Source organism: Artemia franciscana, chromosome 15 (genome assembly GCF_032884065.1).
Source record: "Artemia franciscana chromosome 15, ASM3288406v1, whole genome shotgun sequence".
In the NCBI taxonomy this organism is placed as follows: Eukaryota; Metazoa; Arthropoda; class Branchiopoda; order Anostraca; family Artemiidae; genus Artemia; species Artemia franciscana.
Window position 1 is genome coordinate 23,806,944 of NC_088877.1, and position 25,836 is coordinate 23,832,779.

Here is a 25,836-nt window from a genome sequence, read left to right on the forward strand (position 1 = left end):
CTTTGATCAAAAGATGGCAGTTGAGAGATAAATTAATGTCTAAAAAAGGACTGTCTTTTAAATTTAGGATTTATAAATGACTTCTTCTGAGGTGTAGGATCTACAAAAATAAATGTAGATATTTTATTTAAAAATATATTTGTTCATTTATGTATAAATTATATTTTTGGAGGAGATTGTACAGAAAATTTAGTTAAACTTTGTAGATGGTTTTCGTTCAAATAGGATTTTTTTTTTTTTTTTGCTTGTTTTATATCTAGTGGGACTATTATTGAAACAGATTTAAATGGCCATATTCCTTGGAAAAGGGCAATTCTATCCTATCTGGAATTATTGTTTTACCCTCATATCCTTTCACTCTATTCGGTCAACTTTACTTCACCTAGCCTTTGTCTCATACCTATCTAGTACTCGTTGGCATTGAAAAAAAATTAAAAGAAGCATTGAATCGATAAACTTTATTAGAAACAAGAGACTGTTTTATAAAATACACAGTCTTTTCTTCTTCCACTCACAGATTAAATTTTCTGATCTGGTACAGAGAATACTTCCTAGTTATCTTTGGTCCTTGGATTCGTTGCAGCTGCAAACATTTTGTAGCCTTAAAGAAAATGAAAGATTTATAGCCCTATAATATCAACACTAACGGACATTTAACAAATTATCGTAAAGCCTCGAGGGTCATACTTCGGCTAAAAATTTCACTTGAAATCCAACCCTATTCTGTAGTTTTGATAAAAAAAAAAAAAAGATAAAACATGGAAATAATAAACAAAGCAAAAGATACAACCAAGTATAGGACACTTAATTCATGAAATGACTTATGTAATAATAATAATACAGGCCAGAAATAATTTAGAAACCCTCTAGGAAGCTAAAAGCTGGTTTCATAAAATGAAAGATATGTTTTCATTTACAATTTAGTCATTTGATTTGTTAGATGAAGACTCAAATTTATGAGTTTCAAAAATGATTTAGATCATATTTAATATGATGCTCTGTCTGTAGTGACTTGTCAAAATTCCAAAAGAAGATTTCTTATAAAAAAATCTTAAACAGTTACTTTGCAAAAATTATTATTACATTGATATCTTGACTAAAATGAGAAGCAAGAAGGGTTTTATTTTTTGAGATTATATACCCTTCTGCTCTCCAAATGGCACTTGAGATATTTTTTTTCTTGAAAGAATTCAAACCTGTGGATGTTGATCACGCATGAAAAACGGCACTTAATGTGTAAAAACACTAAGCCAAGCATTAATGTAATGGATATTAAATGAAGGTTTTTTTTCTGAAAGTAAGGAACACCATTAAAACTTGAAACGAACAGAAATTATTGTTTATGAAGGGGTTATTCCCCTCCTCCGTACCTTGCTCTTTACGTTAAAGCTTTTAAGTGCTTTAAAAAAAACTTCCTTTTCTAATTAAGCGACCCGTGTTTAAGTAGTTGTTCTTAAAAAATTGTGACAGTCAAACTAGCGTACATAGCAACGTATTGAGGGGGGGCAGCCCCTTCATATACAAAATAAATTATGTTCATTTGTTTTAAAGATCTTTACTTATAGTTAAAAAAAATCGTATTTTTTATTCTTTTAAATCGCCCCAGGTAGAAATTCCTACAGAATTTTCCCCCAGAAATTTCACTCTCCATGAAAAACTCTACCACCGAAACTCGCCCCAATCACAAAATATCCCGCTCCGAAAGTGTCTATGCTTTCCAAAAACAAATTATATACGTAGATCTTACAAATTTCATAGCTTAAAGATGTCGGAAAGGCCTTAAATATTATACGTAGTTAAGATACAGATTGTATATTCTTCCCTGCAAAGATACTTAGGGATATGCAACCGTTTTTTTACGCGTTTTTTTAAGTAATTATAACGGTAAAACCTATTTGTTTTAGAATGTCAAGATGGAGTTCATTCCATCAGAATCTTAAAATTTAGTCATTTTTAAATAACAAATTTGTAGTTTTTGCACTTTTTGTTCCTACAAAACAATAATTGTAACGGATATTAACTGAAGAAGTCTTTTTTGGAAAGTAAGCAGCAAAATTAAAATTCAAAACAAACAGAAATTGTTTATGAAGGAGTCGCTTCCCTCCACAATGCCTTGCTCTTTACGCTAAAGCTTTAAGGACTTTACGAAATGCTTCCTTTTCTATTCAAACGACCAATGTTTATGCAGCTGTTCTTAAAAAATTTGGACAGTCAAACTTCAGCGTAAATAACAGTATTGAGGAGGGGGGTATTCCCTTCATATACAAAAGTAAATTCTGTTCATTTGAGTTTTAATGATCTTTACTTTCAGTTAAAAAATCTGTTTTTTTTATTATGATCATTTTTTAAATAACGCCCGTATATTTGGTTCACTCTTCTTAAATATTCCCTTCTCATAGGAAACTCATGCGTAGGAATTTCTACCTTGTAAACTAATTCCCGTAAAAACCCCTCCAGACAGTAAAAAACTCGCCCCCGTAAATTTTCTTGCGGTCGATTCAGCTTGAAAAATGCTCCTTAGCATGCTGTCATTTGAAAAGACTAATTTCCAATCATTTCCTCAATAGCTTCTGAGATCCTTTCTTTCCGTAAAATGGTTTTTCTGGAAATCCAAAATGAAAATAGCCTCAGAATAATTTTTCCTGAACCATCTTCAGTAAAAATCTGACTTTGGAAAGAGATTATGACAATTAACAATAATTTCGAACAATAATTCTATCAGATCGCCCCATGTAGAATTTTCCATGGAAAACCCCCTCCCCCAGAAATTTCCCTCTCCATTAAAAATTCTACCAAAGAAACCCACCCTAGGCACAAAATTCCCCCTCTCAAAAAGTGTCTGTATACTCCCCTATAACAAATACTATGCGTACAGATTGAACACATTTCATAGCTTACAGGCGTCTCCCCGTGGCTTGTGGGGGTTATTTTTACTCCCTACAGTAGTTATTACCGCTCTCTCAAAATTTTGATCAGATAACTTTAGAAAACAAGGGACTAGTAAAATGTTTTATTATTTCAAATTGTATTTTGTTGATAAACAATCGGTTTGTTAGGAAAGGCCTTGAATATAATGCACACTTACGATATAAATTGTTTATTCTTCCCAACAAGGATGCTTAAAGATATGCAACCATTTTTTAGCTGTTTCTTCGAGTGATCATAATGGTAATGTTTGTTTTAGGATGTCAAGATAGAGCTCATTCCAGCAAAATATTAAGATTTAATCATTTTTAGATAACAAAATGTCATATCAAATTTGTCATTTTTTGCACTTTATACTCCCACAAAAAAGAGAATTTGGATTAAAATTTTAAACATTAAGGTCAAAACTGTTATCGAGGGTATTTTGATATATACAATTAGTTTAAAACTATCTAAAGCTTATATAGAGCATTTAAGTTTCAGGGCACATTTGTGGTTCAGTTGAATATTCATTTCCAAAATTTATGTAATCCATTATCAAGAAAGAGCGACTCAGCCCAATAGCAATGGAAATTTAAAAACGGAATTTATTCGTCAAAAGCTACGGGTGTGAGGAAATTTCTCAGCTTTCTTTCCCTTTCTCAGCATTCGCTCTTTAAAGCCTAGGAACGACGCATCAACGGATGATAGATGGAATTATCTATCAACAAAACAAAGAATGAACTATGCGTTTTTTGGAACACGTATTTCGGAACATTTACTTTGGCAGCGATCATCATTTTTTTTTTTTTTTTAGAGAGAGAGAGAAAGATGGTTTTATTAATATAATTAAACAAAACAAGCAAATGGCCCGAAGCAAAGCAATTATCTTATGAGCAATAGTTTAGTTAGATAGAGAATGTAGAGCATTGTCTATTTCAATTGAATGCTACAAGTTTTTTGTTAGATCTAAGTTTTATTTAAATACTGGGCATATACGCAATATATTCTCTTTTTAATTCCCACTGTGTCGAGAATTCAAACTCAAAAATATGGACAGAATTTCTTTGTTTCAACCCATGATTTGTAATCTGACTTTCTTACTGAATATTGAAAAAGTATTTATATTTAAAAAAACACTTATTGATGGCAGTTTCTACGAAGCATTAAACCAACTTATTTCATTGAACGACTTTACTGTTGTTAAGATGAAAAATATCCCAATTTTGTGCATATAGCTACCTAATTTGATTGTCCCGTTTGAAGGTTCATCTTTAACCTAATGATTCGAAACTAGAATAGAGATTTACACATAATACAAAGGCAAAAAAACACCACAGCTTCTTTAACTTATCTTAGGCTGCAGCTAAGCAAAAGACATCATTAAAAATATGCAACTTATAAAATTTCAGAGAATAGTTTGACACTACAATCCTTCAAAACCTTCAGCCATGATTATGCATTATTTCTTCCTTCATTCGTTCTGCCCATTAATCTTCTAGGATCTTTTCGAATCCCAATTTCCTGAAAATAATGTCATTAATTAATTAATTGCTTAATATTAAAAAACACTTTCCCAGAATCAAATTTTCTGGCGACTTGGCATCCACAAATCTCGATTAGCGGTTTAATATTATTCTGATTCTATATTTGGGCTTACATTTAGTATTTTCTCTGCTGCTTACATGAAAACTATTTGAATAATTAAGTTCATTTGAGCCCAAGTGAAAAGACTTTCAAGAAAAAATGATTATAATGAAAGTAGAGCGATAAAAATCAGATGAACAGATCAAATTGCTCCTTAGCCCATGCAAAAATTCTATAAATAGCTCAAACAAATTAACCACTGAAGTTTTCATATACTTGTACTTAGGCAAAGACAGAACTTAAAAGGAAACCCAAACCCTCTCCCCCAAAATATACATTTTATTTTGCAAAAAGTTTCACAACAAAGACTAACAAAGACAACAAAGACTAAACCGTAAAATTATATTCTAAGTGTTCTCTTTATTGTTTTTTTTTTCGACTAAGATGTATTTTGGCTTAAGGGTATATAGACAGAAATTATCATAAAGAAGACTATCGTTTCTATTCCTTTTAAAGTAAAATACAAATAATTTGAAATTTAGGGAAGTATAATCTAGGAGAAGCAGTAAGGACTGTCACATTCTGAGATGATATGTCAGAGTAAAATTAAACACTAACGAATTAACAAAATTAAAATGTTTTTTTCTTATAGTCATTTCTTATTATCTTTCTTCCGAAGTTCCTTCATCAAAATGTTTAAATACTGTTTCATATATTTCCCTAATATTATACTGATCTGTCTGGGGAGAAGGGGGGGGGGGGCAAAAGTACACTGATGTGCCATTGACAGAGAAAGGTAGCGTAACTCAATAACCTTTTTGTAGCCGCTTATCTCTTCTGTAAAAGTGGGATTAATCGACTAATCTTTGTTTCACGTTTTCCTACGAAAAAAATGTATAACATTATAAGAGTGCGGTTGACTCAACCTGAACCAAAGTGCTATATCTGATTTAATCTTTAAGTACAAAAGAAATCAAACTTAAAGTTTTTTTTTCTTCCCCGGTTCCATCTTAGGTCTAATCAGCCAGTTTCCTTGGTGGTTCCTTGGATCCTAGGCAGTTTCCTTTGGTCTCTTCTAATTGTTACTTACGGTTTTATTTGAGTTGTTATGACATTATCAAGGTTAGATCCCTGCTTAAAGCTTCCCCAAACAAAGTGTTTGAAATTAATTTTTTTTTTTTCAAATGAAAGCATGAACTAGTCTGATGAAATTTTAAGAGGATAGAATTCTCCATGGGGAATTTTACAGGGGGGGGGGGGGGTAGTTTACATTAGAGAACTTTTCAAGGACAAGTTTCCCATGAACAAAGTGAATTTTTTATGAAGGGAAAATCAGATTTACCAGAATTATTTAAAAAACAATCTGAAACTCAATAATAGTTTTTTCGACTGAAAGTAAGGAGCATCCCTAAACTGAAAATAGTGGGAAATTAGTCCATATATGAGGGAGTTCAACTATTCGTCCCAAGTTTTAAGAGCAAATCGGAGCTGGAATAATCATTTTCTCTTACAGCTAGGATTGAAGCTGAATGAGTTCCGTACCTATTTCGTATATTTTGCTCAGAAAAATTCATATTTATAAAAAGCCTCAAAGCTAACATTCAATCTGTTTTGGGGAGAGGGGCACTTCGAAATTTTAATTGCTGTACATGTTAAACAACATTACATATACCTTACAATACATTTAGGCTTTATTGTTTGACGTCATCAAGTCACTTACTGTGACCTACTACACAAAATGATTACACTGTTTTTTGGGTCTTTGATAGACAATAATAATAGAAGAAAAAGACGGCTCTTATTGAATCGCTATATAATCAATAGAAAAATTCGTGAATCTAAAAGAAAGACGTTTTTCCTTGGCTCGTAGATGCTTTTGTCAACATTCATTAAATCTACTCGAATCGGGTTCATTTTCTTGTTTTATTTACTATGTTTTATGGCACAGATAAAAGAATAGTATTACAGGTACCTCTTGATGTCATAATTCCTTCATTTTTAAAGAAATTAGAGCTTATCAACGGCCCCTTTCATAACAGCAATATTATAAAGTTGGTATACATTTCTTAAAGTCAAATTTTTTTAAACATAACATATACACGTTTTTTAAACGTTAGTAAATAACTTCATCCCCTGGATTCTCTGACATCTCTTGTCTTCTAATTTTTAGTTAAAGCACCCTTTTAGGAGTGGTACCATACAGTAGATTTATATATATATATATTTATATATATATATATATATATATATATATATATATATATATATATATATATATATATATATATATATATATATATATATATATATATATATATATATATATATATATATATATATATATGTATATATATATGTCAGTGCTACAAAAAGAGGACGTGGCCTATCTGATGGCAACGTTCACCTCTAACTTCTCAGCAGAAAGCTAGGCAGTTATTTTCATTAATTGGTTTAAAAGTTAGAACATGGTAACGATCAGATTCTGATTTGAATTTGCCTCTAGAAAAAAACTCCTTGACTTTGTCCCTTCGTGTGTGCAACCGAATTCTTCTAGTATTTTTTTTTTTTTTTTTTTTTTTTTTTTTTTTTTTTTTTTTTTTTTTTTTTTTTTTTTTTTTTTTTTTTTTTTTAACAGCTTTTTTAGACTCGGGTTTCAAGTGTTTTATGAATTTCTATTTTTTGTTTCGGAACGTGTCTGTATTTCATGATAAAAAATACTGTCGGTACATACCCGTGAAAATTTCATGTCGCAAAGATAAAACGAAAATTCATTTATGAAGGCAAATAATGATTTTTAATCTGAAGCAAAACTACACATGATGACCATTTAACAGAGAGTTAGGTATAATGTCAATCAAAATTGAATAGTCACGAATCAATAAGTGTCATAGAATTTGAAACACTAGAACAGTATTAGTATTAAACACAAACTAATCATTTTTTAGCCCTAAAAATAAAAAGTAAAATGCGAATAATATTGAAAAATAATAGCATTCTCCATTGCATCAAACAATTCGTGGCAACAAGCTGTAAGTACCGGGTGACACGGCTCAAGAGTAATCGAAACGCTAAAACACAAATATTTGATAATAGTACATACTACAAAAGAATCGAACATTCAAGTTGATTTCCAAAATATAGAGCTCATTAAGCTTAATGGTACCCGTAAAAGTTGCGAGCCAGTGAAAATATGACCTGTCTGAAAGAGCAAAAGCAACCAAAACAGGTTATCTAAATGGAAATCACACCATCATATTCAGCACATCAAATAACCCTATTTGCAAGTTTCAAGATCCTATGTGCCAAAATGCGGAATTTAAAATTTTTACCTCAAACAAAATCACGTGTGTTTCTTGTGTTTGTTGTTTTTTTTCCAGGAGTGACCAAATCGGACACGGTGATCCTATAAGATTGGGAGACGGCTTACATACATTCGGTGCAAAAAGAAAGAACTAAATTATTTTTTGCACAATATACCTTACTTCTCCGCAAAGCGGTTTTAAGTTATAAATAAACATGGACTTACCCCTGCGCAAAGCAGAGTACTTTAGAAACTATTTGAAAGGCCATTTTTGAGCACATCTCAACATTTTGACTCTTGACTAGCTAAATTTTGCTTCAAATTTGACATCTCTCAATCCAAAACAGATTCTTTTTCTCAAACAGCCACATTTTCATGAAAAATGAAAAAGATGAGTTTCCTTATAATTTTTTGATACAATAAAATAATATTATTAAGTATTAAGCCTGTGATTTCGTAGTTTCCTCCTATAGAAATTATAAATTTTATTTTTATTCTATGATAAATATTCTATGATGATTGAATCAAGCAAGCATGGCAAAATAAAACATGGCACTGAGATTAGTGTAAGAAGGTGTGCTACATTAATCGAGTTCTAAAGTGTCTGGTAATGGTCTGTCTTTCTCGTTCAAACAGTAAATTTGGAATAAATCAATGTATTATGCTCTTGTGTCACTTGCGGTTTTGGCCTAGCGGTCCCTTGAACCCTTCTTGAAATAATATTATTGAATTATAATCAAGTAGGTGCGGGCATCTAGCCATGGCTAATTGAAGAAAAAGCTAAGACAAATAGTCCGATAGAGTGAGGGGCAAATCTTACATGAGCCCTTACTAAGATTATATAAAAATGATGTCAGTTCATTTGTTTTAATTAGAAATGGGCTAAAATTTACCGGCAACTGCATATTCATAAATCTCATTTGTGGGTTTGGTCAATCTGTCAGATGAACATGTGGGCTAGACAATATTTATGGCGCTTGGGTTGGTTGCAGCTCCACCAAGGAGTTATCCGACTGCTCCGAGTGTGGTATTTGTATTGTGTTTGAGAAAGTTTTGTGGGTGCAAACAATTTTTGCTTAGAGCAGAAAAGACTCTTCCTTTGCCCATTAGCGCCACTCGACCAACCTCATCGAAGGCAGCTCGACCAAGGGGTTATCCGACTACTCCGAGTGTGGTATTTTTATTGTGTTTGCACTCTTTGAACTTCATGCCCAGCTTATCATTTTCAAAATTCTCTTCGATATCAATCTTTTCTAACACCTTTGCTTCAAAGTGCGTTTGGAAACCATCATCGTTGATTTCATCTCCCTGTTGTCCACCTTCTTCCGTGGATTTGCAAATAGTACTTAACCTTTCGTACTCATATTCTCTCGAATACTCCTGGTTACTTCTTTGAACCTTTATTTTTTCTTGTATTATTTTGTATTTGTTAATGAACTTTTCGCCACGAGAGCCTCTTTTCCTCGTTTTTTTACCCATCATCGAAAGAGAACTTACAAGTGAAACTAAAAAGAAAGATATTTGATTGTGTCGAAAACTATATTCACAATTCTTTTAAAGGGGATCCAAAGTTAAATGAGTAAACCATTACTGGAAATTACTTGGATGTCAAATCCACCCTAAAAAAAAGGGGGCTAAAACTGCTTCTCTTTCAATGGCTTACTAAAGTCTCCTTACATATATCTCACAGCTTACCAATAGGACCTAATCTCTGTAAATTTGAATTTGTAAAACAATCGTCAAGTGCTATAAGGCACCTAAAAGCTCACGTATGATACGTGCAAAAATTGTCCAAAAAAGATATAGAGTTAGTCTACTTTACATTATTTTTCGAAATAATATTGTATTAAGTACGCAGCAGCATTGTTTATTCGCTTTAAGATTGGAAAAATAATTAGAAATTACTTCAAAGTCGAAGCTGAAATAATTGCTGCATTCCAAATGGTATAAATTTTGGACTTAGAACTTAAGCAAGAATTTTCCCCAAAATGTTGAATTATATATATTTGAGCCGCTGTCAGAGAACACGATAACTTTGTCTATTTGAGACTCAGCTCTTTCAATCTAACATTAGTTTGAGTCAGAAATACCTCTGGTGTAAGACCACGTAGATGGAGATCTAAATTCGACAAGGCCCTGACAACTCTGCGTATCAGGATAAATATAATGAAATTTTACAAATTTTATTGGAAGCTTGGTTCAGAGGAAAATTTACTAACGCTTCATTTTCCTTTAAAAAAGAGATAGTGACTCACATCGAAAGGGTCCGTTGGTTTGCAATGCCCGAGGGAGCAGCAAAAGCATTAAATTTTTCGAATAAAAACTCGATATTCTGTAGAACGTGGGTAATAACAGTTTTCATCCAAACACTGATTCTTAGTTTTTAAAATTTTACCAATTCATTTAAATTCAGGATAAACGTTTATTCTTTTCCTCTAACACATAAGTCATGACACTCAGTGACGTAATTTGTTTGGCGGACTGAAAAAGTGAGTTATAAAATAAAACAAGCATTAAATATTTATTAAAATTACTCCGATGTTTTATTATCTCGCAATATTTTTGAGTTGCAAATTAATAAATCAGCTAAATTGTAAGAATAAAAATTTGTTGTTTTTTCAAGTATTTGAATTTACTGAAAATTACACCAATATTCCCCAAGAAACTTCCAGGAAAGCATGTAAATTTCACCTTAATTTCATCAAATCAAAATTAATTTCAAATAAACCGCTATGATAGAAAGTGGGGGGGGGGGTTGAGGGGAGAGGGCTATATGGGAGGACCTTCCCTTGGAGGAATACGTCATGGGGGAAGAGAAATTCAATGAAGGGGGCGCAGGATTTCTTAGCATTATTATAAAAAAAATGAAAAAATAAATATCAAACAGTTTTTCAACTGAAAGTAAAGAGCAGCATTAAAACTTAAAACGAACAGAGATTATTACGCATATGAGGAATTTTTCTCCTAAATACCTCGCTCTTTACGCCTAAGTATTTTTAGCAATTTCAACCATTTATTCTTCGGCCTTTCTGATTCAGGGATCATTCTTAAAGAATTGGGACAAAATTTAAGCTTGAAGAGTGAAATTTAAGCTAAATTTTAAATTAAAATTTAATTGAAGTGTCAAGAGCGAGATATTAACAAGGGGACAAACCCCCTCCTATACATAATGAAAATATAAGAATATAGAAGCTTGTTACGTAAGTTAATTCTCAAGTTACGTATACTTTTTACTAATTAAATATGTTGGCTAAAAATTAAGTTCTAGTTGCCTTTTTAAGAAACTGAAAATTGGAGGGCAACTAGGAGTCCCCCCCCACCCCTTTTTCTTATCAAAATCGTCTGATAAAAACTAAGAGACATCCATTGACACAAAAAAAGAATTAATACGCAAATTTCATTTCTATAATTTATGTGCGGAGAGCCAAAATCAAACATTAATTCAAAAATGTTCAGAAATTAAATAAAAAAAGAACTAGGTTTTTTAACTGAAGTAAGGAGCAATATTAAAACTTAAAACGAACAGAAATTATCCCGTATATGAAAGAGGCTGTTCCGTTCTCAACACCCCGCTCTTTACGCTAAAGTTTTTAGTGTTTAATAAAGTAGAATTTAGAGAAAGATTCAAACTTTAGCGTAAAGATCGGGGTGTTGAGAAGGGAACAGCCCCTTTCATGTGCGGAGCAATTTCTTTTCATTTTAAGTTTTAATGTCGCTCCTTACTTTCAGTTAAAAAAACTAGTTTTTTTATTTATTAGTTCTCAATAAAACGGGAAGGACATAACAGGCTTTAGACTTTTACAGTATTGAAAAAGAGAAAGGGACATTAGCCCAACTCCTATTGGTAGTAATTTTTGTTGACCATACACAAATATGCCAAACTACGCACATACTATTTTTCAAGATACTTGCAAATTGAATACTTGAATACTTGCAAATTCACCCAGAGTAAATTTCCTCAGAAAAGTTCAACCCTGAAAACTTCCCTCTCCATGGAAATTTCTCCCTGTGATAAAACCTCCCAGAAGGAAATTCCTCCTCTCCTCCCGGCCCGAAAAATGTATACATTCTTCCCAGTAACAGATACTATACGTTAACAATCGGCTAGTTTTATAACTTAAAAACATTTCCCCAGGGACTATAGGGGGCCATTTTATCTCAAAAGACACAGTCATTGAGCCTTTTAACTATGCTGAACTAAAAAGCTCTAAAAATTTTGATTGAACAATGTTGGGGGAAAAGGCACGGGAGGGGGCCTAGTTGCCGTCCAATTGTTTTTACTTAAAAAAGTACTATAACTTTACATTTCCGTTAGAATGTACACTCTCCCAACGTTATATGGCCACTGGGTCGATACGATCATCCCTGGGGAATAAACAACACCAAATAAAGACGCATCCGTGATCTTTCTTCTGGCAAAAAAATATACAATTCCACATTTTTGCAGATATGAGCTTGAAAACTCTACCAAAGGCTATCTGATACGCTGAATCTGATCATGTGATTTTCATTAAAATTCTGTAACTTCCAAGAGGTGTTTACCCATATTTTTGAAAATCAGCCAAATTTTCTCAGTGAAACTTAATGAAACTTATATATTTGGAATCAGAATGATAAGCCCCAATTCATTAAGAATGACCCCTAAATCACAAAAGCCGTAGAATAAATAGTTGAAATCACTAAAAATACTTTAGCGTAAAGAGCGAGGTATTAGGAGGAGGTGAGCCCCTCATATGCGTAGTAATTTCTGTTCGTTTTAATGCTACTCCATACTTGCAGTTGAAAAAACTTTTCATACTTATTTTTTCATTGTTTTTTTTTTAATAATACTAGAAAATCCTGCACTCTTTTCATGGAAATTTTCTTCCCCCATGACAAATTCCTCGATGGAAAGTACCCCCAAAATATCTCCCTCTTTTCAACCCCTCCCCCAACCAAAAATCCCCCTCAAAACGTCTGTACACTTCCCCATAACCATTACCCCTCATATATGTAATAAAAACATGAGATTACAAAAGTTCGTTACGTAAGCTAATTTATAAGTTACGTTTATCTTTTACTAATAAAAACATTGGTAAAAAATTTAAAGTTTTAGTTGCCTTTTTAAGTAACCAAAAAATCGCAGGGCAACTAGGCTTCCTCTCCCTGTTCCTTTTTTCTCAAAATCATTAAATCAAAACTATGAGAAAGCCATTTAGCCCAAAAAAATAAACTTGGAAAATTCGTGTTAATTATTCCTCTGCGGAGAGCCAAAATCAAAACATACATTGGTTCAAAAACGTTCAGAAATCAAACAGTTCGTGGTCGATTTTTTTTGTGGGGGGACTTCATTGTTACTAATTACTAGTTTCGCCGCAATGGTTCTCCTGTCCTCTTGTGTTTAACATTTTTCGAAGTTATTCCATTATTCATTCATTTCAATTTTTTGTTAATTAAAAGAGGGCCTTTCCGAAGCCAAGAACGGGGGGTTAGCAAAAAAAAAACAAAAAACCTGTACAAAAGAGTCTTTAAAAGCTGGGGGTTTGGGGGGCGGCAGCCCCCCAACTGCCTCTTCTAATTCCTGTACGTTTTAAGGTTCGACTTTGGGACGCAGCCTCTTTAACTCTTTAAGAAAACGAAGTTTTTTTCATATTATTTCTGTACGTTTTTCTACAATCCATGGTGGATATAATTTAATAATTCCTCTACTCCTCGTACAGGAATTAGGAGAGGAACCCCCCCCCCGCTTTTAAATCATTGTATAAAATAGAAAAAAATAGATAGAATGACCGAAATGTTTCTTTTGCTCATAAGAAGCTAATATTCTGTTATCTCTCAAATGATAAGCTGTCCAGGTGTTATCAAAATTTTTTTGATGTTGTGAAAAAAAACCGCCCGTAAGGGACTTGAACCCTTGACCCGAGGATTAAAAGTCCCACGGTGAGCTAATCACTTGCATGTGTGTAAATATAACTTCTCAATAACTTTTAAAAATTTCAAATTAACATGGGCTCTTATGGACAGAAATGCGTTAATTAAGTAGCTAATGCGTGGTTTCTGGAAAACAGGGAAGGAGTTATCGGATCGAGCTGAAATTTCGCGGATAAGCTCCTGGGCCGTAGGGGACTTCTTGTGAATTTCAGCCCGATCGGACAACGTTAAAAGGGGGGGAGGGGTTGGAGGGTCGAAACTTTCGGGGGGTTAAGATTTTCCTACGAAACTTTCCAGGAAAATTACTCGGAGAATTCCGCATCGAATGAGTCTTCGTACACCCAGATCCGATGTCGGATGTGACCTGTCGAATCGGATCGAGCTGAAATTTCGCGGATAAGCTCCTGGGCCCTAGGGGACCTTAACTTGTGAATTTCAGCCCGATCGGACAACGTTAAAGGGGGGTTGGGGTTGACGGGTCGAAACTTTCGGCCAGATTTTCCCCATGAAGGAAAAGTTGGAGGGGGATGAAATTTTGCAGGTTTCTTAGTTGGAGCTCGGGCTATGAAATGCATCCTTCCCCATCCCTCTGCGACCACTGGAACCGAAGATCGCTTAACATTGTCGTGGGTCGCCTCTTTATAGAGGCACGAGTGTGCCTCCTTGAAATTGAAAATTTGTATTATTGCTCATCAGCTATTAGGAAGGAGGGGTGATATCCCTCACTGTGTTGGTTTGGGGGATTCCAGAAGCCTGAGAAAATTACATTTCAATTCCCAATTAGTCTAAATCTACATGGGCGTTCAGATAAATATAGGAAAGGGGTATAAGGGGAGCAATTAATCTATCCTCTCTTTTTATTTAGAATAAACGTGAATAAATAAGAATACAATAACATTTACGGTAGAATTATAGTTAATTGACTTCTTGTTATCTTGGAAAGGGTTTAGGTTAGGAAAATGAAACTTTCAGGGATGCGTCTAGAGGCTAAAGTATGTCCTGGGAAAGTATTTTGAAGTACATACCTCGGTAAAATTCTAGTTAATTGACTTCTTGCTATCTCGGAAAGGGTTTAGGTTAGGAAAATGAAACTTTCATGGATAGGTCTACAGGCTAAAGTATGTCCCGGGAAGGTATTTTACAGTACCCACCTCCACTCCTTTTCCGTCTAGAGGGCCCTGAAATTTGCCTACATGACAGGTCATACCTATTGAAATTTTGACAAAACAACATTTTACCTTAATTTTCAGTTATTAGTTGCTTTTACTCTACCTTTAGTTCTGAAAAACGCAACTCCTGTTATTTGAGTAGAATTTTGAGCCATTTCAATGTTTTCTTTCAAAATTTAGGAAATGTATTTGTATATCTTTAAAACGTTATAAAATGGAATTCAGTTAAGTTATGAAGCTGAAAACAATTTTGTTGTACTTCAATTAAGCAGAAGATCTATTTTGCAAGGTTTCACTTTTATAACACACATATTTTGTAAGGTCATCAAAGGTCAGGCCCTGTAGAGGTAGAAGCAGCGGAGGTAGTTGCTTCAAACTACCTTCCTTGGACATACTTTGGCCTGTAGATTTATCCCTGAAAGTTTCATTTTACTAACCTAAACCCTTTCTGAGATAGCAAGAAGTCAATTACCTAGAATTTTACCCCTACCTCTACTCCTTCTCCCTCAAGAGGTCTCTGAAATTTGCCTACATGACAGGTCTATCTATACCTATTGAAATTTTGACATTACAATATTTTACATTAATATTCAGTTACTAGCTGGGTTTTCTCTGCCTTTAGTGCTGAAAATGCAATTCCTGTTATTTGAATAGAATTTTGAGCCAAATCAATGTTGTTGTTTTTTCAAAATTTAGGAAATATATTTGCATACCTTTAAAGCCTTGTAAAATGGAATTGAGCAAAGTTATGAAGCTGAAAACAATTTTGCTGTACTTCAATTAAGCAGAAGACCTATTTTGCAAGGTTTCACTTTTGTGACCCATATATTTTTAAAGGTCTTTAAAGGTCAAGCCCCTCTAGAGGGAGAAGGAGTGGAGGTAGTTGCTTCAAAATACCTTCCCGGGACATACTTTAATCTGTAGATTCATCCCTGAAAGTTTCATTTTCCTAACCTAAACCCTTTCTGAGATAGCAAGAAGTCAATTAACTAAAATTTTACCGAGGTGGGTACTTTGAAATATCTTCCCAGGATATAGTTTAGCCTGTAGACCCATCCCTGAAAGTTTCATTTTCCTAACCTAAACCCTTTTCGTGATAGCAAGAGGTCAATTAACTAGAATTTTACCTCCATTTCTACCTTATTTTGATGCATTAGAAGAAACTTAACAAATCATCAGCTCAAAAATGCTTTTTGGGCTACACCTCCCTCCCCCCATTAACTGAAAACACAAGTCCTCAGAAGTAGGCCTAATTGTTTTATGTAACTAACAGATACTTACAAGAACTTTTAGTAATGCAATATTCCAGACTCTGAACAGTATACAAATTAAAAAATATAAGTCTTATAAATGTTGCTTTTCTGAGTTCTATTTTAGAACGAATCTCATTTCTTTTTTTCCAAACGTTTACAAGTCATAATTTCAACCCGGTAACAAGACATAAAACTTTCTGTTTCCAATAGCTTACCCTAGAGATTTCAACACCCACAATCACCCTGTCTTGGAACAAGCCCAACTCTCTTGTCCACACCAGCATAAAAAATTTATAATCATATCACGAATGCTGTGTTCGTGCTTGGAAATAGAAAAATATAGAATTGGTCATGGATATCTTTAATTAAAGAGCAAATTCCAGTAATACTTTTGATATCTAGATCTGAACTACTGGGAGAGATTTCGGAGGATACGGTTATTAGAAGCATTAGTCAATGCAGTAACAAAGGTCTATGTACTATTTCGTTAGGTGTCTATTGCTTTTAAATAAATATAAATTAAATTTAAATAATAAATACTAAGAATAATATAATAAATAAATAATACTGAGAATAAGATAAATAAAAAATATATAAATAAAATAAAAAATAAAAATACATAATAAAAAAACACTAAGAATAATAATAAATTTAGTAATAAATACTAATTTAAATAATAAATACTAAGGCATAAAGGGTAATTACAATGTCTTAACTTCAACGTTACCAATATAGTCGCCTTTGCTGGATGCTGACACACCAAGAATGAAAGTTTTCTTCATTAGCCAGACCTGGAAGTGCAAATTTCCAGGGACAGAAAATGAAAGAATAAATTAAAAATGTAAAATGTGGATCATCATTGTGAAGAAAAGAGAAAGCAGTGGTATATATCTAAATGTCCTAAGGAAGCAGATTTGGAAATGTGTCTACGTTCGATCGCCACGAGCTGGAAATGAGTTTTTGAAACACAATTTTAATGAGCAAAATAACACTGAAAACAATGGTTCATATAAAAAAATATATAATGGAATGCAGCAAAATATTAAAACATTAACAAACAGTTCGTGGTAACGAACTGTAGTAAGGAGCAGCCCGGCTCAATAGTAAACGAAAGTCTAAAAAAGTTAATTTTTATGCTAATAGATACATTGAAAAAATTGGACTTTTATGCTGATTTTAAATATATGTTTCATCAAATTTAGTCTTACCTATCAAAAGATACGAGCCTGTGAAAATTTGTCTTATTTTGGAAAATAGGGGAAAACACCCCCTAAAATTCATAAAAGTCATCGTAACAAAAATCATACCATCACATTCAACGTATCAGAGAACCCCACTGTAGAAATTTCAAGGTCCTATCTACAAAAATGTGGAATTTCGTATTTTTATAAAATGGTACTCCGAAATGTATACCAAGTGGCAGAAAGTGAGTGACCCCTAGTTTTTTCCTTTCAGCGTATGTGTGAAGAGCCTTCTGGAGGGGGGTATTTATCCCTCCCTTCTGAAAAACTGAAAAAAAAATCAAAAATTTGTAACGTTCGACAAATAAACAAAAATTTTTGTTGAAAAAGCATTCTTCGCACTAAGCCATTTGACCGTTTTGCACAGCCGATCCAAAAAACTTTAGCCAACTTACCCTCGTAAGGAAAACATTGTGCATATGCCCAGCGCTTTTCAAAGGGGGAGTTCGAGGCAAGCTGCCCGGATGTATTGGCTGTCTACTTTTATTAAATTTTTCACTTTGATTTGGCTTTTTTTTTTGTTTATGTTTGAATCGGAAGGGGGGCAGAGCATCTAACTTTTTCCTGGGAGCCACCAATCTTAGGATCAGCTCTACATGCACTCCTCAAGTATATGCCCCCAGGCACTCGTGTGCCTGTAATATTTCTACAAGAGTATGTCCAAAACTTTGTGGCAATTCCACTGCCAGAAATGTATCAATTAAAAGAATTAAAAAATAATATAACACTTTGCCATAATTTTAAAATGGTATGCTGATTATTCCAATGACAGTTATTTAAGAATCCTGATATTATAATACTCGTATCCAAAGAATATGATTCAGATCGAATTCCTTTTTCTTAGAATATATGCAGTTATAGTTAAAAAATGAATACATATTCAATTGTAGTTTTGCTATGTTTTTCATAAATGTTTGATGATTTAAGAGCATATACTTTTCCTTTGATAAAATTAGTATCAAAAACTGAGTAGTAATGAAATCATATTTTTGATTTGAACACTGCAACAAGAAATGAATACAATTGAAGGTAAAAGGCGAAACAAGGGATAATACCAAGGTAATACAAGGGGTAATAAATCTAAATGTATACACAATCCAAGGTAATACCAAAGAGACGCTTACTTCCCAGATGTACATGGTTTCTGAGAGACAGATTTACCCCTCGGTAAATGCTGAAAACTGTTTATTAAGCTGTTCTTAATGAGATCAACACAGCAATGCATGTTCAATCGGTGGCTGGTGTTTATCTACTCCCCATTAAAAATACTATACGTCGAAAACCTTCCCTCAGAAAATACCCTCCTCGCCCACCCCCAAGGCCGGTTGGTCTAAAATCACTTTCGCCTTATAGAAAAAGGACTTGAACTCTCAATGTTTTTATCCAAGGAGCTCCTTCCGAATTTTTTTGCCATAAGGTGGAGGCGTGGATGAGGAAGGGGCAGTCCCCCTAATATACGGGGTAAATTCTGCTAATTTTGGGGTTTAATGATACACTTTTCTTTCAAAATAATAGCTTAAACCATAAGGGGGCAAATATCAAGTTCATATTTTTATGCATTCTCTAAAGTTCCTCTCGCAACCCTCCCCCCCCGTTCTACATCCACCCTCACCTTGTATCCCCCTCCTCGGAACTAATTCTGTACTTATTTGATGGCTCAATGATAGTTGACAGTTTTTGGCATTAAAATGCACCCTTCGAGGTATCTCCTCCCTTAAAAACTACAAAACAATCAAAGAAACACATTGTAGAGGTGGCTTTTTGAGTTTTGTAATTTGTCCGTTGCTTACAAATAGTTTTTATTATAAGAATTTTTGGATGCATTTTTGGTGTGGTACTTTCCCGAGGGGCGGGATAACGCCTAGAATCGTTCAATCTAACTGCTGATCCTTCTCATCCAAAAAACTTTCTATATGGTTTACAGCAATTGTCTCGGCAGTCTGAAATTGTCACATATGACCCTGACATTCTATTACATTTTTAAAATAAAACTAGTTCAAAATTTGAAATTTAATAGTAAATCAGCATAGGTTGATAGAGCTGTTTCCGGCATAAGATTGTCGATGAGATAAAAATTTACGAAATCGGTCGGACACGGAATGTGAAAATCAACTTCCCCTGAGTCTTCGAAACCATATTGACCTCTTTAATTATCGAGATAGACAGATTTTTCTTCAAAGTCAGAAGTGAAAGTAGATGACTAGTTTAGATATTAAAATATCAAATAGGATCTATTACCTGATAAACATGGGGGGCACTGGTATTGAAAGTTTTATATCTGGATCATGGGGGCCGAATTTTATTATTCTAAGGGGACTTGTGGCCTTGATATTTTGAATTTGATCAGGTATCAATATAGTAATTTCCATATTTATTTTGTCGGCTTCCTGCCACATATACATACAAATTTATCGGGGGGGGGGCTACTAAAATCCAGAAGTTTCAAGGAGCATGTGGCCGAGACCGCCCCCTCCCCTTGGCCGCACTCGTTCACTTGCTTGGCCCTACTGACAATGTTGGTAGGTCTTTGAGTACTATTACATGTATGTTTATTAGCAAGACCATGATTTAAATAGGGGGTGGGGGTGAAAAATATAACGTCTACATAAAATGAGAGACAATGTTGTTTAACACAGGTTCTTTTTGCACTACACGGGAGAAGAGGGGGTCAAAATTGCACCCCTTTCAAGGTAAAATAGAAAGTAAAATAAAGATAACAGACCAACACTAAAAGCTAATTTAAAAAAATCTATCACACATAGAAAAAAGGTCAAAAGTTACTTCAAATTGGTGAAAAACATCATACAAAAATATAGTGAAATTTCGTTGCTGCTGTTTCTGAGGGCTAAAACCAATTCGGGGGTAACCAACCCAATCAATATCTTTTGCAAATGAATCGAAATTTGATACCGGTGCCTTCGGGAAAGATATAACATGTATCGCCTCTTTGACAATGGTCTTATATTTATTTTATTTTTCTACTCTCAGGGGTATTTTGTGATTCAAATACTTTTTTTTCATTGGTCTTTTTATTCCATTAAAAGAAGATTAATACAAATCTTTAGTATACATTTTGCCATTTTGATCTTCTCATTACGACTGCATAAAGATGTAATTCTGCATAGTTGCAGGGTCCTGGGTGAGAGAATCCTTACATTACTACAGAAAAAGTAGCTTTCCAGTTCTATTTTGTTTAAAAGGCGTTCTTGAATGATTTGATTATTGCCCCAAATTCAGACACGGTAAGCAGCAATTTGATTTTCTTCAGAGATTGGCTTTTTGGACTTTTTTTAGATTCCGTCGTGTGGGGTTAGATTTTAATATTAGCAGCATTCTTGTCTGCAGACCCCTAGATAAGGAGCTCAAATTAAATGGAACCCAATTTGAAACAAAAGTTTCACATATCCGTTTTGTGGAACGATGGGCCTATTATACATTTTTCATATTATGTCAAAAAATAAGGCTGGATATGACTTTTATAAGAAAAAATTCAAAACATATTATAATTATTATACGTTTTAGAAATGTGAAAGCCCCCAGGCTCCAGGGAACTGTTTCAACAGAATGCCCCTGGGACTCGTTTCAATCTCGAAGACCTTTTTATATGATCTTTGGTCTAATTTGAATAAAAATAGTTATTTCAAAGTTTCTATTGGATACATTTGGGGGGAAAGATTGGGGGGGGCAATTTGCCCTCTGATCCCTTTTGACTCTTAAAAAGAGCACTAGAGCTTCAGATTTTCAATCGAATTAACCTGCTCTTTCCGAAAGTATTTACTTCAAAAGAACTAATTGAATCCGATTTGCCTAAAAAATTGAAATGCCCAAAATCCCACAATTTTCGAAGACCTAAACTACCTAAATACTGTGGTAAAAACACAAGTTGGATACATAACTGCCGGCATTAGTCACTTTAAAATTAAACATCAACTAAAAATGATGAACTTCACATAAAATAACCCGTGCTGTCAGGTTGTATAAACAATTTGAAGAAGAGACAGCAAACGTTGCGAAAGAACTTCGTCCAATTAAGCTTTGTCAATTCTTTTAACACAAGGCTTATCAATACTGGGGACAATATTGGCCAATGTTTGATGAAAGTGCTGCACATTAGTCAGATACAAATAGAACACTAGTGTCAAATAATAAATTAATTTTCTACAATTTTTACATGAAGGCACGTTTTGAAGAAAGGCCAAACCCCCGAAAATTAAGATGACCGAATAAGCTTAGCAGGGACCATCACTAAGCCGAGTAAATAGGGGTAAACGGAGCCCTTTTGAAATATCCATAGCGCTAGAAACGGTGGATGAAGGTGGCGTTGGGGAGCCAGAGTCCAAACTCAGTCGATCCAAATCTGAACCCATTCAATCAACAAGAGACAGTGTGTCAAAGCCTAAAGTAAAGTAAAAGGTATTTAAGAATGCTAGAGGCAAATTAAAAAAAAAACATTAATGAGAACATACACATACAAAAAAATTGACTAGCTAATTCAATTCTAATTTTAATTAAGTTGGCTTATAATAATATCCCCTATAGCTACCCCCTCCCCCAAAAAAAATCTGGTAAGTTGTCATTTGTATTCACATATGCAAGGATTGGATTGTCTTGATTAAGAAATTTGTCAATCAATCGCAGACTCCCAAAAAATCGACCAAATTTAAAGAGGTAAACAGTTACGCTACTTGAAATGCGGCGTCTGCAAACGATCAGAATACATAAATGCATTCCCCTTGACTGCAAGTTAGGACCACGGGCTCTTTTACGGCGGAGGAGGAGAGGTATTAGGCTTTAGACCTTAGCCCCTCTCCTAAATCTTAGGATATTTGCAGATCTGCTATACTTCTACATATTTCCTGTGATTCATATGTCTTTTTGTCTTGCCGAAATTATCGCTCCTCCTCGAAATGACGTCTCATGTAAGCAACTGCTCGATTGACGAGGTACGCTTATTTAGATAATTTTACATTTTCCTTTAGAAGTAGCTATTTTATGATATGAGCAAGTAGCAACAGCTTGTTTTTTTTTGTTTTTTTTTACCTGATAGTGTTTACCTCATAGGTGCACACAGTTCAATGTATTAGGAAGGGAATGGTTAAAAGCATAAAATTTATATTGTAGGTTCAGAATTTTTCAATTTCCCTGTTAAAGGGAGTTTCCCGTCATTCATCATCCAAGAACCCAATCCGAACTCCAGCCTTCTCTGTAAAGAATAAATATATATATATATATATATATATATATATATATATATATATATATATATATATATATATATATATATATATATATATATATATATATATATATATATATATATATATATATATATATATATATATATATATATATATATATATATATGTATATATTTTAAATGAGACGGATGGCTGGTTACGAGCCATCCGTGCGTTTTTGTTTTTTTTTGGCTTTTTTACGTAATTTTATCACAATCAATCAATGGTCCCACCACCAACCAGAAATTTCTAGGGCCGTTCATAGGGCCTGATCCTCCCGGTCGTCATTTTTGGCCCGGTCTTCATTTGTGTTCCGGTGTCCCTGTCTGTAATTTCTCTTTGAGTGTCCTGGTCGTCATTGATGTTCCCTGTGTCCCGGTACCCTCAACACTTAGTTGGTGGGGGCACTCCGCATCCTCCGAACCCACCCCCACCCCCCCGCGTGCGCAAGTCGTTACGCGCCATTGTAGTTGTGTCCCTGTGTCCCACCTGTGAATATATATATATATATATATATATATATATATATATTAACTACGTATATCTTGCGAATATACAACATTCTTGGCTGTCCCATTGTCTGTGCATATAAATAGATTGTCAGGTTTACCGACTCTTGAACATGCAACATATAATTGTCCATGGGAAAAACAATCTATATGCAAATCTATACCTCATTATTCTAATGATTGCCCTTGAGCTTTGTTGACGGTGATTGTCAATCGAACATTCTCTGTGTCCCCGTTTCATTTATATATCCCCCTGTGCACCCTGGCGTCCCCGTTGTAGTTGTTTCCCTGTGTCCCGGGGGAGATCGCGCCGGTGATTATTTTCGACAAGGTGTATTTTGCACGTTTTTTTTGGGGGGGGGGTGTATTTGTCGGAGAGGAAAGACTGTGACAGATTCTTTGAAAGTGTGGTATATTCTTAGGAAAAGAGCTATTTTCTACAGGGATGATTTTCCATTTGGAAGGGAAGTTGTTTTTTCTTTTTTTGGGGGGGGGGTAGACTTTTAATCATAAATTTTACACGGGGGAAATTTGGCTGAATTCAAATACAAATTTGCTCATTCAACACATGATAAATAGTCCATGAAGAACTATCTATTAGAATTATCTACGAGAAACTTCTCGATGGAGGGGAGGGATCTTGGAAAAGTTTTCAACATAGAAGTAATTTTCGGAATGAATTAATAAACGATCAGAAATAAAGTAAAAATTAGTATCTTTTTTTAGTAAGAATATGAAGAATAAGCTAAAAAGAATTTTTCATCCGAAATAGTTAACTTTTGGGGGGGGGGATATTTGTAGCAATGACACACTTTTACGATGGCAAGTTCAATGGGGAAGAATTTTATGTGGGGGAACTTCCTTAGCGTAATTACCATGAATGAGGAGGTATTTATCGGAATACTATTCGAAAAAATCAGAAGTTAAATTTTAAGAAAAACTATTTTTTCAGCTGAAAGTGAGGAGAAGCGAGAAAGTGAAAGTGAGAAGTTTATATGTGGGCTGCCTCCTCCTCGATACCCCACTCTTTAAACTAAAATTAGACCTTCATTCAAAATTCTTAAAGAGAGACTTTTTTTAAAGTGTTTAAAACTTGAGCCTGAAGAGAGATGTATTGAAAAGGAGGCGGCATATATACGGAATAATATCTGTTCTCTTACAGTTTTAATATTATTTTTTACTTTTAATAGACAAAAATTGTAACTTTTTAAATTTAATTATCATAAAGATTGATAATTTACAACTTCTTGAAAATACATTTCTAAACTCCTTCCGAAATCCCAAGGCTATAATCAAATTCTCCAATTAATAGTTTATTCAAATTTCCAAATAAGAATTACAGTTTAACCCACCCTCTAGATTAAGCCTTTTGCAAGTAATTTTATGGAGTCATAACCTGTTTTGGTATTTTATTGATAAAAAGGACAGTAAGTGAAAAATATCCCCCATCCGAATTTTCATATATTAGATCTACCGTCCATTGATTTCCACTGCGAAGGACATATATTAAAACCCGGTATATGGGGTAATCTCCAGTACCTGCAACTGTTTATCAAGACCTGTTAAAGGTTTGACACATTAATATTAGACTTCAAAATACCACTTAAACATCAGAGATTCATCTCTCATACGCCATCTTCTATTCGAAGTACCTACTACCCGTATATTTGATCGATGCGCCTTTATATCCATGCCAAAAGCTAAAACAAAAGACCAAAGCTAAAACAAGCCTTGTGACGTATTTTCTGATTATCCCATCACCTTCCTATTAGCTTATGAAGCAAAACAGGTTTGGTGATGTCAGGTCTAAGACGTGCCCGGATTCGATATTTGTGTCTTTTTTAATCAAATTGGCATGGCCGCACGAAACCTGTTTTCTAACATGCCATGAACGGCTAGGCCTGTTTTCGAGAGGTCCCAATCCGTATTCAGATCTATACCTCATGATTCTAATGATTACCCTTGAGCTTTGTTGATGGTGATTGCTAATCGACCATACCATTCCCTGTGTCGCCATCGTCATTTATATATCCCCCTGTGCCCCCCGGCGTCCCCTTTGTAGTTTTGTCCCTGTGTCCCGGTCGTCATTTATATTCCCTGTGTCCCGGTCGTCATTTGTGACCTGGTGTCCCAGTCTGTGATTTCTCTTCGAGTGTCCCGGGCGTCATTTATATTCCTTGTGTCCCGGGGTCCCGGTCGTCATTTATATCCCCCTGTGCCCCCCGGCGTCCCCGTTGTAGTTGTGTCCCTGTGTCCCGGTCGTCATTTATATTCCCTGTGTCCCGGTCGTCATTTGTATCCCGGTGTCCCGGTCTGTATATACATTCGTTTTTTAGTTTTGTTTTTCTCCTTTATTTTTTCCTTTTTTATTTTTTTTATTTTTTAGTTTATTTAGATATTTAGATTTTTTAGTTTTTTATTAGTTTTTAGTTTTTTTCTTTCTTTTTAGTTTTTTTGTAGTTTTTACCTTTTTTTTAGTTTTTTTTGTTCTTTTTTACTTATGTCCTGGTCGTCATTTATACTCTCTGTATCCCGGTCGTCATTTGTGTCCCGGTGCTTTGTTGATTGCTAAACGAACATTCCTTTTGTCCCGGTCGCTTTCTCTTTGAGTGTCGTCATTTATATTCCCTATGTGCCGGTGTCCCGGTCGTCATTTGTGTCCCGATGTCCCGGTCTGTAATTTCGTCAGTTGAAAACATGACGTCAGTCGACACACAAACATGAC

The 25,836-nt window shown here is 34.3% G+C and overlaps 1 protein-coding gene and 1 long non-coding RNA gene across 2 annotated transcripts in view; one reads left to right on the plus strand and one right to left on the minus strand.

Moving 5' to 3' along the window:
* Window positions 1-25,836, plus strand: part of LOC136036560 (uncharacterized) — a 183,480-nt gene that overhangs the window by 66,982 nt on the left and 90,662 nt on the right. The window lies entirely within an intron of this gene.
* Window positions 4,199-9,184, minus strand: LOC136036620 (uncharacterized). The gene is made up of 2 exons (XR_010619758.1): window positions 8,018-9,184; window positions 4,199-4,428 (listed from the first exon to the last, which is right to left on the minus strand). It is a non-coding gene; the product is annotated as an uncharacterized LOC136036620 (long non-coding RNA).